This window comes from Lepus europaeus, chromosome Y (assembly GCF_033115175.1).
Source record: "Lepus europaeus isolate LE1 chromosome Y, mLepTim1.pri, whole genome shotgun sequence".
Taxonomy (NCBI): Eukaryota; Metazoa; Chordata; class Mammalia; order Lagomorpha; family Leporidae; genus Lepus; species Lepus europaeus.
Genome location: NC_084851.1, coordinates 18,364,861 through 18,378,367, shown reverse-complemented (window position 1 = coordinate 18,378,367; position 13,507 = coordinate 18,364,861). Strand labels below are relative to the sequence as shown.

Sequence of the window (13,507 nt, the reverse complement as noted above, 5' to 3'; positions counted from 1 at the left end):
TAAACTTAACCACGGTCATTAAAGATCTCTACAATGAAAATTACAAAACCTTAACGAAAGAAATAGAAGAGGATACCAAAAAATGGAGGAATCTTCCATGCTCATGGATTGGAAGAATCAATATCATCAAAATGTCCATTCTCCAAAAAGCAATTTATACATTCAATGCAATACCAATCAAAATACCAAAGACCTTCTTCTCAGATATGGAAAAAATTATGCTGAAATTCATATGGAGACACAGAAGACCTCAAATAGCCAAAGCAATCTTGTAGAACAAAACTAAGCCGGAGGCATCACAATACCAGATTTCAGGACATACTACAGGGCAGTAGTTATCAAAACAGCATGGTACTGGTACAGAAACAGTTGGATAGGGGCACTGATCCTGTCCCGGTTGCCCCTCTTCCAGGCCAGCTCTCTGCTGTGGCCAGGGAGTGCAGTGGAGGATGGCCCAAGTCCTTGGGCCCTGCACCCCATGGGAGACCAGGATAAGCACCTGGCTCCTGCCATCGGATCAGCGTGGTGCGCTGGCCGCAGCGTGCTACCGCGGTGGCCATTGGAGGGTGAACCAACGGCAAAAAGGAAGACCTTTCTCTCTGTCTCTCTCTCACTGTCCACTCTGCCTGTCAAAAAAAAAAAAACAGATGGATAGACCAATGGAACAGAATAGAAATACCAGAAATGAACCCAAACATCTACAGCCAACCCATATTTGATCAAGGATCCAAAACTAATCCCTGGAGTAAGGACAGTCTATTCAATAAATGGTGCTGGGAAAATTGGATTTCCACTTGCAGAATCATGAAGCAAGATCCCTACCTTTCACCTTACACAAAAATTCACTCAACCTGCATCAAAAACTTAAATCTACAACCAGACACCATCAAATTATTAGAGAGCATTGGAGAAACCCTGAAAGATATAGGCACATGTAAAGACTTCTTGGAAAAGACCCCAGGAGCACAGGCAGTCAAAGCCCAAATTAACTATTGGGATTGCATCAAACTGAGAAGTTTCTGTACTGCAAAACAAACAGTCAGGAAACTGAAGAGGCAACCGACAGAATGGGAAAAAATATTTGCAAACTATGCAACAGATAAAGGGTTGATAACCAGAATCTACAAAGAAATCAAGAAACTCCACAACATCAAAACAAACAGTCCAATTAAGAGATGAGCCAAAGACCTCAACAGACATTTTTCAAAAGAGGAAATCCAAATGGCCAACAGACACATGAAAAAATGTTCAGGATCACTAGCCTTCAGGGAAATGCAAATCAAAACCACAATGAGGTTTCACCTCACCCCGGTTAGCATGGCCCACATTCAGAAATCAACCAACAATAGATGCTGTAGAGGATGTGGGGAAAAAGGGACATTAACCCACTGTTGGTGGGAATGTAAACTTTTTAAGCCACTATGGAAGTCAGTCTGGAGATTCCTCAGAAACCTGAACATAACCCTACCATTCAACCCAGCCATCCCACTCCTTGGAATTTACCTAAAAGAAATTAAATTGGCAAACAAAAAAGCCGCCTGCACATTAATGTTTATTGCAGCTCAATTCACAATAGCTAAGACCTGGAACCAACCCAAATACCCATCAACAGTAGACTGGATAAAGAAACTATGGGACATGTATTCTATGGAATACTATACAGCAGTAAGGAACAATGAAACCGAGTCATTTGCAACAAAATGGAGCAATCTGGAAAGCATCATGTTAAGTGAATTAAGCCAGTCCCAAAGAGACAAATATCATTTGTTTTCCCTGATCAGTGACAACTAATTGAGCACCAAAGGGTAACCTGTGGAAGTGTAATGGAGACTATGAGAAATAATGACCTGATCAGCTATGGTGCTGACTGTTGATGTACAATGTAACACTTTATCCATTTTAGTATTTTTTTTGTAAACTTTGTAATTAACACACAATAATTCTGAGGTGTCTGAATCTTAACTGAAAAGTGATCCTGGTTAAATATAAGAATGAGAGAAGGAGAGGGAGGAGATGTATAATAGGGGGCATGCTCAATTGGATTTGCCGCAAATGATGAAATTAGAAAAGTTCCAGTGGATTTCAATATAATCCCATCAAGGTGGCATGTACCAATGCCATCTCACCAGCCCAGGTGATCAATTTCAGTTCACAACTGATCACACTGATAAGCCTAAGAGTCAAAGGAATCACACAAACAAGACAAATGTCTGCTAATACTAACTGACAAAAAAAAAGGGAGAGAAGGATCCAACATGGGAAACAGGATACACAGCAGACTCATAGAATGACAGATGTCCTAAATAGCACTCTGGCCTCAGAATCAGCCCTTAAGGCAATTGGATCTGGCTGAAGAGCCTATGAGAGTATTTTAGGCATGGAAAGCCAAGACATGCTGGGGAAAAAAAAAAGATGAAGAAGAAGAAGAAGAGCTAAATGAAGAATCTCAGCGAGTGTGATCCCAGTGGAAAGAATGGAGCCATCAAAGTAGGAGGTAACTTTCTCTGAAGGGAGGAAAGAACTTCCACTTTGACTATGGCCTTGTTGGAATAGGATTGAAGTCGGCGAACCCTAAAGGCTTCCATAGCCTCAGCAACTCATGGCTAGAGCCTAGGGAGATTACTGATGCCATAAACAAGAGTGTTAAATTGTTAAATCAACATCAGGAATCACTGTGTACTTGCGTCCCATGTGGGACCTATCCTTAATAGGTTGTCAAAGGTGAAGTAATGATATAGCTAGTACTGAAACAGTATTTTTACACTTTGTGGTTATGTGTGGGTGCAAACTGATGAAATCTTTGCTTAGTATATACTGAAGTGATCTTCTGTATATAAAGATAATTGAAAATGAAAAAAAACCTTGGTTTTAAATTGGAAATTACATAGAAAAATAATCAATCTTTTTTTAAAAAAAATATCTTGCAGAATCTCAGTCATTAATGTGATGTACACTGTTATTTAATGCTATAACTAGTACTCCAATAGTATTTTCTCACTTTGTGTTGCTATGGGAGGACAAACTGTTGAAATCTATATATATATATACTAAACTGATTTTCTATATATAAAGAGAATTGGAAATGAATCTTGATGGGAATGGAAGAGGAGAGTGAGTGGGAGGGGGGAGGGCTGCGGGTGGGGGGGAAGTTGTGGGGGGGAAGTCTTTGTAATCCATGAGCTGTATTTTGGAAATTTATATTCACTAAATAAAAAAAAGAGAGAATTGAAAATGAATCTTGATGTGAATGGAAGGGTAGAGGGAGCGGGAAAGGGGATGGTTGTGGGTGGGAGGGAAGTTTGGGTGTGGGAAGGCATTGTAATCCATAAGCTGGACTTTGGAAATTTATATTCATTACATAAAAGTTTAAAAAAAAAGAAACCGTATTTTACACTTTGTGATTCTGTGTGGGTGTAAACTGATGAAATCTTTACTTAATATAGACTAAATCAATCTTCTGTATATAAAGATAATTGAAAATGAATCTTGATGTGAATGGAATGGGAAAGGGAGCGGGTGATGGAGGCGGTGTGAGTGGGGGTGAAGTTATGGGGGAGGGGAAGCCATTGTAACCCATAAACTGTACTTTGGAAATTTATATTTACTAAGTAAAAAAAAAGAAAATTCTTTTCTTATGCAAATATAATACAGTAGCCATTGGAGGGTGAACCAATGGAAAAAGGAAGACCTTTCTCTCTGTCTCTCTCCCACTGTCCACTCTGCCTGTCAAAGAAAAAAAAACAACTTGAAATAGTTTAAATAATCACTTTCTGTGATACTATTTTTTTTATTTGACAGGTAGATTTATAAACAGTGAGAGGGAGAGACAGAGAGAAAGGTCTTCCTTCCATTGGTTCACTCCCCAAATGGCTGCTATGGCTGGAACTCCACTGATCCAAAGCCAGGAGCCAGGTGCTTCCTCCCAGTCTCCCATGTGGATGCAGGGGCTCAAGCACTTGGGCCATGCTCCACTGCCTTCCCAGGCCACAGCAGAGAGCTGGAATGGAAGAGGAGCAGCCAGTACTAGAACCGGTGTCCATATGGGATGCTGGTGCCACAGGTGGAGGATTAACCAAGTGAACCACAGCACTGGCACCCATGATATTATTTTTGAAACATTTTATGTTGTGGTGAATTAAAAAGCAAATATATAAATATAATGTTATAATTTTCTTCTAAGGACACAACAGTATTGAATTCCCTAAATGTGAAGTTGAAGCAATTCGTCCCTATTTAATTGTATAATACCTCAGTGTAACCTCAGAATATCACTTCAGTTCTTTCAGTGCCACAATTTTTTCAGTCCCACCTTAAATCATTATATATATATATATTATATAATTATATATATTATATATATAATACATATATATAATGTAAATAAGGTATCTTTTGTTATTTATTGGCTTTTAATTTTAGGTCTTTCTCGCAATGACTCTTTCACCAAATTCATTTCAAGAGGGAGAGAAACATGAAGAATTCATAGATGAATATGTGGTGGTAAATGTCATGAGACACATATGTCTAAAGGAATTTAATTTTAAATTTTTATTTATAATACTTATAGGGAAGATCATAATAGACTATTGCAATAATTTTAGCTCTATGAAGCCTTTTTAAAGCATATCAGACAGAAACTTGTTATAGAGAGGTAGACGTATCTATAGCAAAACAGTGTATTTTATGTTATTTGACTTTTTATATATATACAAGAATATATATATTCTATGTATTATATATATACAGAATATATATATGTGTATATATATGTGTGTAATATATATATGTATTATATATATATGTGTGTATTATATATACAGAATATATATATATATATATATATATATATATATATATATATATATACACACACACACAGAATATACAAGAGAAGGATGGCAATATCATGACAATTTTAAAACAAATTTCCTGGAGAAGTTTTATAGATTTAGAATTATTTTAAATACAAAGTGGTGAAATGAAGGTTTAGCATTTTGGTGTCATGGGTAAATCTTCTGCCTGTGGTGCCAGCATCCCCTATGGGCACCAGTTCTTGAAACAGCTTCCAATCTAGCTCCAGGTTAATGTCCTAGGAAGATCAGAAGAAGGTGGCTGAAGTGCTTTGCCCCTGCTCTCCATGTGGCAGAGCTGGAGGAAGTTCCTGGCTCCTAGCTTAAGCTCCTGGCTCCTGGCCCATGGCTGGCAATGACCATCTGGGGAGTGAACCAAAGGACCGAAGATGGCTTTCAATGCCTTGATCTCTCTCTCACTTTCTCTCATTCTCTCTCTTTGTCTCTCCCTCTCACTTTCTCTCTTTCTCTCTCTGTAATCCCTTCAAATAAATATGTACTTTTATATAAATAAACACTAAAATGATACCCACCAGAAAAATAAGGTCAAGGAATATAAGAATGGCTTGGTTTCCTGAACCAGAATTCAGCTATTTCTATGCAACTTCCAACTAACCACAAAAATGAAAAACACAATAGAAATACAGAAAAAATCTAATCCATCTTGATGACTCTTTAAATGATGCTTGAAGTGTTTTACATGTATTCTCTTAAAATATGCTAAAACTCAGTGACATTTATGACAACTATTACTATGACAATGATTTACTATGACATCTACAAAAATTTAGTGTAGATGGAAACTATTAATAAGTATCAATTATTCATCATTATTATTCATCCCCAAGTGCTTTACACTTATCCTTTTATCTGGATAGTGAGCATTCAGCAGATAATTATTAAAAAAATTGAATGGAAAATGGTTAATATTTCTAACTCTTCTAGAAGCTCATCTTTCTTAAGGAATTTCTCTTGTCCAAGCAGTCACATATCAAAGATATCAAAATCTTGCTTTGCATGTTATAGGCTTTATTCACTATTTGCTAAGTTAAGATGCAGGAAACAGAAAATGAAAATGTTATGGGGGCTGGCCCTGTGGCATAGTATGGGTGCCATATGGGTGTCGGTTCCAGTTCTGGCTGCTCCACTTTCAATCTAGCTCTCTGCTACGGCTTGCAAAAGCAGTAGAAGATGGCCCAAGTTCTTGATCCTCTGTGCCTGCATGGGAAACCCAGAAGCTCCTGACTCCTGGCTTCAGATTAGCTTAACTCTGGCCATTGCAGTCAATTGGGAGTGAATCAGTGGATGGAAGACCTGTTTCTCTTTGCCTTTCTTTCTCTCTCTGTGTAACTCTGATTTTCAAGTAAGTAAATAAATCTTTTAAAAAATTATATAATCCAGGAGCAGCAAGATGATGGAATAGGCAGGGAGCACATTGATAGTTCAGCAAGACACACAGGTTAATAAAAGTGGAGATACTGCAGGGTCAAGGAAGAGTAGGAGAAGAAACAGCAGAGGAAACTCTTCCGGAACTAGTGATTCACAGTGGACCTGCGTGGAGAGCGTGGGAGCCCAAGTTCGGGACACCAGCGGCAGACTCAACACACCAGCGCTGGAACGCAAGGTGAGCTGAACCTCAATAGCCCGAGACACCAGCGGGCAAGTGGAAAGAGGAGGCTAGAGGGAACGAGGGTTGAAACTCCATGGGGAAAAATTCACCAGGCTAACTAGAAGAGAGAGAGGAAAAAAATAAAAAAAAGTGACCGATACGGACACGAGTTTCTCTCTCTCCGCTCACCTCTCAAAGGCGAGCAAGACAAAGAGCAGGCGCCATTTTGATATACGTCATAAGCAGGGCGACCTCAGGTCTGCACCGGCCCTGAGCCTAGCAGAAAAACCTGACTCTGGAGGGAGGGGTGAAATAACAGATCAGGATCTAACTTGGCAATCCAGTGGGAGACTGCAGGAGAATTGTAGCCCACACTGAGGGCAGCAGAGATTCCCTGTGTGGTCCTTGGGAAAGAGCTTCCAATCTCTGGCTCCTGTGGGTATATCATTCACCTGCTAACTACCTCCAATTACGTTCAGCTGTGCGGAATTACTTCCCTTTTGAATAAAAAAAAAAGAGAGAGATTTACCACGCCTAACCTGGGAGTGTCATCTTTCACACACCCTCAACCCTGAGGAACCAAACACAGCTCTCAGTCCACACTTATCTCAAGCCTCTAAGGCTCCACTGAAAGCAGACAGTCCACTTAATCTAGAGCCATAGTGTAACAAGAAAAAACACCACAGTGAAGACACCAAATATCTCCAACATGCCATACAACAAACGCAAAAACCGAGGTAACAAGAACAAGGAAGACACTATGACGCCCCCAAATGAAAAAGACACCCCAATTCAAGATTATGAAGATGATGAGATAGAAGAAATGCAAGAAGTGGATCTCAAAAAATTGATAAGAACATTAAGAAGTTCTCAAAAACAAATTCTTGAACTACAGAAATCCTTAATGGACAAGATAGAAAATCTCTCTCGTGAAAATGAAATATTAAGGAGGAATCAAAATGAAATGAAACAACTAGTAGAACATGAAACTATGATAGTGACAAAAAACCACAATGAAATGAAGAACTCAATAGATCAAATGAAAAACACATTAGAGAGCCTTAAAAACAGAATGGGCGAAGTAGAAGAGAGAATATCACACTTAGAAGACAGAGAACAGGAAAGGAAACAGGCAAACCAAAGAAACGAAGAAGAAATTAGAAATCTAAAAAATATTGTCGGGAATGTACAGGATACTATTAAAAAACCCAACATTCGGGTTCTAGGAGTTCCTGAAGGCATGGAGAGGGAGAAAGGATTAGAAGGCCTATTTAGTGAGATAATAGCAGAAAATTTCCCAGGTTTGGAGAAGGACAGAGGCATCTTAGTACAGGAAGCTTATAGAACCCCTAATAAACATGACCAAAAGAGATCCTCACCATGACACATTGTAATCAAACTCACCACAGTGAAACATAAAGAAAGGATTCGAAAAGGTGCAAGAGAGAAACGTCAGATTACTCTCAGAGGATCTCCAATTAGACTCACAGCAGACTTCTCATCAGAAACCCTACAAGCTAGAAGGGAATGGCAAGATATAGCCCAGGTACTAAGAGAGAAAAACTGCCAGCCCAGAATATTATATCCTGCAAAGCTCTCATTTGTGAATGAAGGTGAAATTAAGACTTTTCATAGCAAACAGAAACTGAAAGAATTTGTTGCCACTCATCCTGCCCTGCAAAAGATGCTTAAAGATGTGTTACACACAGAAACACAGAAACATAGTCACCAATATGAAAGAAGGTAAAGGAAGGAAACCTCACAGCAAAAGATCACAGGAAGCTCAATTTCTCTTTGACATAGAATTAAACTCTGATGATCTGTTAAAGCAATGTGTTAAAGTAATCTAAAAACAAAAAGCAATTCAAATCCATTGGCAATCTACAAAAAGAGTTAAAGATTTTAAAAGCTATTATTAAAATTGCTGTATTGGTCTATTATGCTATGTTATATGTGTGTGCATATTGTATGTCCACATAGGAAATTTTATTAAAAGTTTTATTGTAAATGGCTTATAGATGAGATTGTCCATAAATTTAAGCTGCTAAACTCAATCAAAGATACATTTTAATTTGTGTGACCTGAATCTGTGTATCATGTTTTAAACTTGTTGGTAGAAAGAAACTAAAAACATTTTATATGGTTGTGCTTAAGCTTACTGGTTAAACAAACTACACCATGTTAGATATTTAAGAGGTGTTTCCAAATACATGATTCTTAAAATTTATAGAAGGCATTGGACCTTCTGGTAAATGTTTTTATAAGTTGTTATCTAATGGTTGAAATGGTTTGCTAAGTATTCATGTAATATTGCTATTGTCAGCAAGTGATCTAGGACTTGCTCCCTCATTTCTCTATTCTAAGCCCAACTTGTTCTTTCATTTCTCTATTCTCTTCAAGATAGGAAACTAATTCTATTATGAAGGAATCTGTAGGACACACAATTTAATCTTTAGACCTTATAAAAGAGATGGCTAACATTTTTCTGTAATAGTATAGCCAAAATAAGAGCTTATATAATAATTTCATAGCTAGATTCACTTCGCCATCAGCGAAGTATACAGTAAATAGAAAAACCCTCCCTTTCAGACCAAAGGGAAAGAAAGTTTTAAAGTGAGAATATAATTTTCCTCATGGGCATTGTCTACCTTAGAAAAACTACTACAGAACATGCCTGTGACTATAGACTTGTAGTTCAGGCCACCGAAGATTAGAGATGGGACATGGGCACTCCCTTGACTTGCATCCTCTGGTCTGCTTTAACACAAACCAGGAGGAAAACTAAGCTGGGCATCAGAATCAATGGGTGGTAGGCCTATTAATGGCTGATCTGTACAGTGATCTGCCCTCAAGGAGACCCAACAGGCCAGTCCACTGCAGTGGCTTTCAATGTGGTAAGCCTGGGCTTCAGCAGAAGTCAGCTTGTGAAGAGCCCTGGCAGCTCTGCCAAGAGTTGGATCACTGGAAATGGACCTGCCCTGGAGTCGAAGGATGCCCAGGTCAGAGCCACAGATCTTATTGCCTCTAAGCTGAGATGCCCTTCACTCAGCCCAGCTTCCAAAGTGACCACTGCAGCTGAGGGGACAGCCAAGTAGGGTCAGCAACATTGCAGGCAGAACTGTAAATTTCTTGTTAGAGATGCCACCTGCCTTTACCTGGCCAGCTCTCCTCCCAGGCCAGCCAAGTAATGAAAGTCAACAGAGTGACTTCCCCTAGGAGGTTCACACCTCCCTTAGCATGTACCCCATGTGAAAAGATAGATAGGTCTGGGCCTCTTAACTTACAAGGCCTAAAGCCCACCAGATTATTATCAAGCCCCTTCTATCAGGTTCTATTTGCCTCTCAATCAGAAAAATTACTTGTAGCTTAGACAGCACCTTTCTTAGCTCCTCTAATAATGACTCTGTCCTTTGTTCTAGATCCTGTCTAGTGCACTTGGGCCTCATTCCTTTGTAATCATAACCTCTACTCTACCACCAATGGCTCTACTCCCAACCTGTGTGTACTGATGGTCCTCTTCCCCACTTAATGCTGTATAATTTTTCAAACCTGGTAAATGCCACTCTTAGGATCATTGGTTACTACCCTCACCCTGTCTTTTATGACCTTGTCTAAATATGATCAGAGTCGGCGAACTTGGAAGGCTTCCATAGCCTTGGCAACTCATGATGACAGCCTAGGGTGGTTACTGGCACCATAAACTAGAGTGTCAATTTGTTGGGTCAACAACAGGAGCCACTGTGCACTTGCTCCTCATGTGGGATCTCTGTCCTTAATGTGCTGTACATTTTGATTTAATGCTATAACTAGTACTCAAACAGTACGTTTCACTTTGTGTTTCTATGTGGGTGCAAACTGTTGAAATCTTTATACTAAATTGATCTTCTGTATATAAAGAGAATTGAAAATGAATCTTGATGTGAATGGAAGGGGAGAGGGAGCGGGAGAGGGGAGGGTTGTGGGTGGGAGGGAAGTTATGGGAGGGGGAAGCCATTGTAATCCATAAGCTGTACACTGGAAATTTACATTCATTAAATAAAAGTTAAAAAATTATATAATCCAAAGGAATAATTTCTTTACAAGTTTTTGCAGAGAAATAACTTCTTCAGTGTATTGGGGTATGAGAGTACAGGGGAATCACTTAGCCATATAATTTCAAATAAAATTTAACATTAGTTTTATCATATTGGAGGCAAATTCTTATGTCATTGTGTGTGCTGTACACAATAATAAAATGAACCACATTTGTTCCTCAACAAATTATGGCTTCTAGGTTATTACAGAATTCTCTGATGATATGTTTCCTATGTGGTACCACTGCAAAGAAGGTAATAGTGATTGGCTTTCAGGCTGGCAACTGTCCTCTGACCTTTTATATTTTGACAGAGGGAAGTTGAGTTGGTTGTCTGCATTTAGTGTCTAAAGCACATACATACAATGAAGTGAATGTTCTTTATTTTTGGAAGTATTCTGTAAGTATTATGTGGATAAATACCAACACGTCTGAGATCCTGAAAAATCCCAACTTACCTCTATCTCTATTTATCTAGACTTATTCTCTAGGGGAAAGTAAACAAGGAGTAGTAGAGTGAAGAGAGATGAAAACTTCAATGTCTGAGACTTGGAAAATTAACTACACATGAATGTTTTCTTTAGAAAATTCACTTGTATTGCTCAAAACAGTATTTTAAAAATTAGGTTCTGTTGCTGATAATAATTCCTTCTTGAAATCACTTTGTAGACCTTTCATTAAATTACCCAGAATAAAAAATACTTATAAATTATCCTATTATTTTATAATGCACCATATTATGAACACCAAAATTCATACACAGAAACATGCATATAAATACACATATATACTATGACATTTTGTATAAGCACAGGACACCAAATTAAGTAACAATTTTTTTAAACTTTTATTTAATGAATAGAAATTTCCAATGTACAGCTTATGGATTACAATGGCTTCCCCCTCCCATAACTTCCCTCCCACCCACAACCCTCCCCTCTCCCACTCCCTCTCCCCTTCCATTCACATCAAGATTCATTTTCAATTCTCTTTATATACAGAAGATCAATTTAGTATACATTAAGTAAAGATTTCAACAGTTTGCACCCACATAGAAACACAAAGTGAAATGTACTGTTTGAGTACTAGTTATAGCATTAAATCAAAATGTACAGCACATTAAGGACAGAGATCCCACATGAGGAGCAAGTGCACAGTGGCTCCTGTTGTTGACCCAACAAATTGACACTCTAGTTTATGGCACCAGTAACCATCCTAGGCTGTCGTCATGAGTTGCCAAGGCTATGGAAGCCTTCCAAGTTTGCCGACTCTGATCATATTTAGACAAGGTCATAAAAGACAGGGTGAGGGTAGTAACCAATGACCTAAGAGTGGCATTTACCAGGTCTGAACAACTATGTGGGGAAGAGGACCATCAGTACACACAGGTTGGGAGTAGAGCCATTGGAAGTAGAGGTTATGATTACAAAGGAATGAGGCCCAAGTGCACTAGACAGGATCTAGAACAAAGGACAGAGTCATTATTAGAGGAGCTAAGAAAGGTGCTGTCTAAGCTACAATTAAGTTTTCTGATTGAGAGGCAAATAGAACCTGATAGAAGGGGCTTGATAATAATCTGTTGGGCTTTAGGCCTTGTAAGTTAAGAGGCCCAGACCTATCTATCTGTTTACATGGGGTACATCCTAAGGGAGGTGTGAACCTCCTAGGGGAAGTCACTCTGTTGACTTTCATTACTTAGCTGGCCTGGGAGGAGAGGTGGCCAGGTAAAGGCAGGGGGCATCTCTAACAAGAAATTTACAGTTCTGCCTGCAATGTTGCTGACCCTACTTGACCATACCCTCAGCGGCAGTGGTCACTTTGGAAGCTGGGCAGAGTGAAGGGCATCTCAGCTTAGAGGCAATAAGATCTGTGGCTCTGACCTAGGCAACCTTCGACTCCAGGGCAGGTCCATTTCCAGTGATCCAACTCTTGGCAGAGCTGCCAGGGCTCTTCACAAGCTGACTTCTGCTGAAGCCCAGGCTTACCACATTGAAAGCCACTGCAGTGGACTGGCCTGTTGGGTCTGCTTGAGGGCAGATCACTATACAGATCAGCCATTAATAGGCCTGCCACCCATTGTTTCTGATGCCTAGCTTTGTTTTCCTCCTGGGTTTTGTTAAAGCAGACCAGAGGATGCAAGTCAAGGGAGTGCCCATATCCCATCTCTAATCTTCGGTGGCCTGAACTACAAGTCTATAGTCACAGGCATGTTCTGTAGTAGTTTTTCTAAGGTAGACAATGCCCATGAGGAAAATTATATTCTCACTTTAAAACTTTCTTTCCCTTTGGTCTGAAAGGGAAGTTTTTTCTGCTTACTGTATACTTCGCTGATGGCGAAGTAAATCTAGCTATGAAATTATTATTTAAGCTCTTATTTTGGCTATGCTATTACGGAAAAATGCTAGCCATCTCTTTTATAAGGTCTAAAGATTAAATTGTGTGTCCTACAGATTCCTTTATCATAAATTTAATTTCCTACCTTGAAGAGAATAGAGAAATGAAAGAACAAGTTGGGCTTAGAATAGAGAAATGAGGGAGCAAGTCCTAGATCGCTTGCTGACAATAGCAATATCACATGAATACTTAGCAAACCGTTTCAACCATTAGATAACAACTTATAAAAACATTTACCAGAAGGTCCAATGCCTTCTATAAATTTTAAGAATCATGTATTTGAAAACATCTCTTAAATATCTAACATGGTGTAGTTTTTTTAACCAGTAAACTTAAGCACAACCATATAAAATGTTTTTAGTTTCTTTCTACCAACTAGTATAAAACATATGATTCAGAGATTCTGGTCAAACAGTGGCCACACAGTGGTGACACACAGTGCACCTCCCACGGCGGCCATTGGAGGGTGAACCAACAGCAAAAGGAAGCCCTTTCTCTCTGTCTCTTTCTCTCACTGTTCACTCTGCCTGTCAAAAAAAAAGAAAGAAAAGAAAAGCATAGGTAGAGAAGTAGAGCCAGAGA

General features: G+C 39.0%; 1 protein-coding gene across 1 annotated transcript in view; it reads left to right on the top strand.

The window, feature by feature from the left end:
* The window catches only part of LOC133754128 (nuclear receptor corepressor 1-like), a 33,639-nt gene that overhangs the window by 15,487 nt on the left and 4,645 nt on the right, over positions 1 to 13,507 (top strand).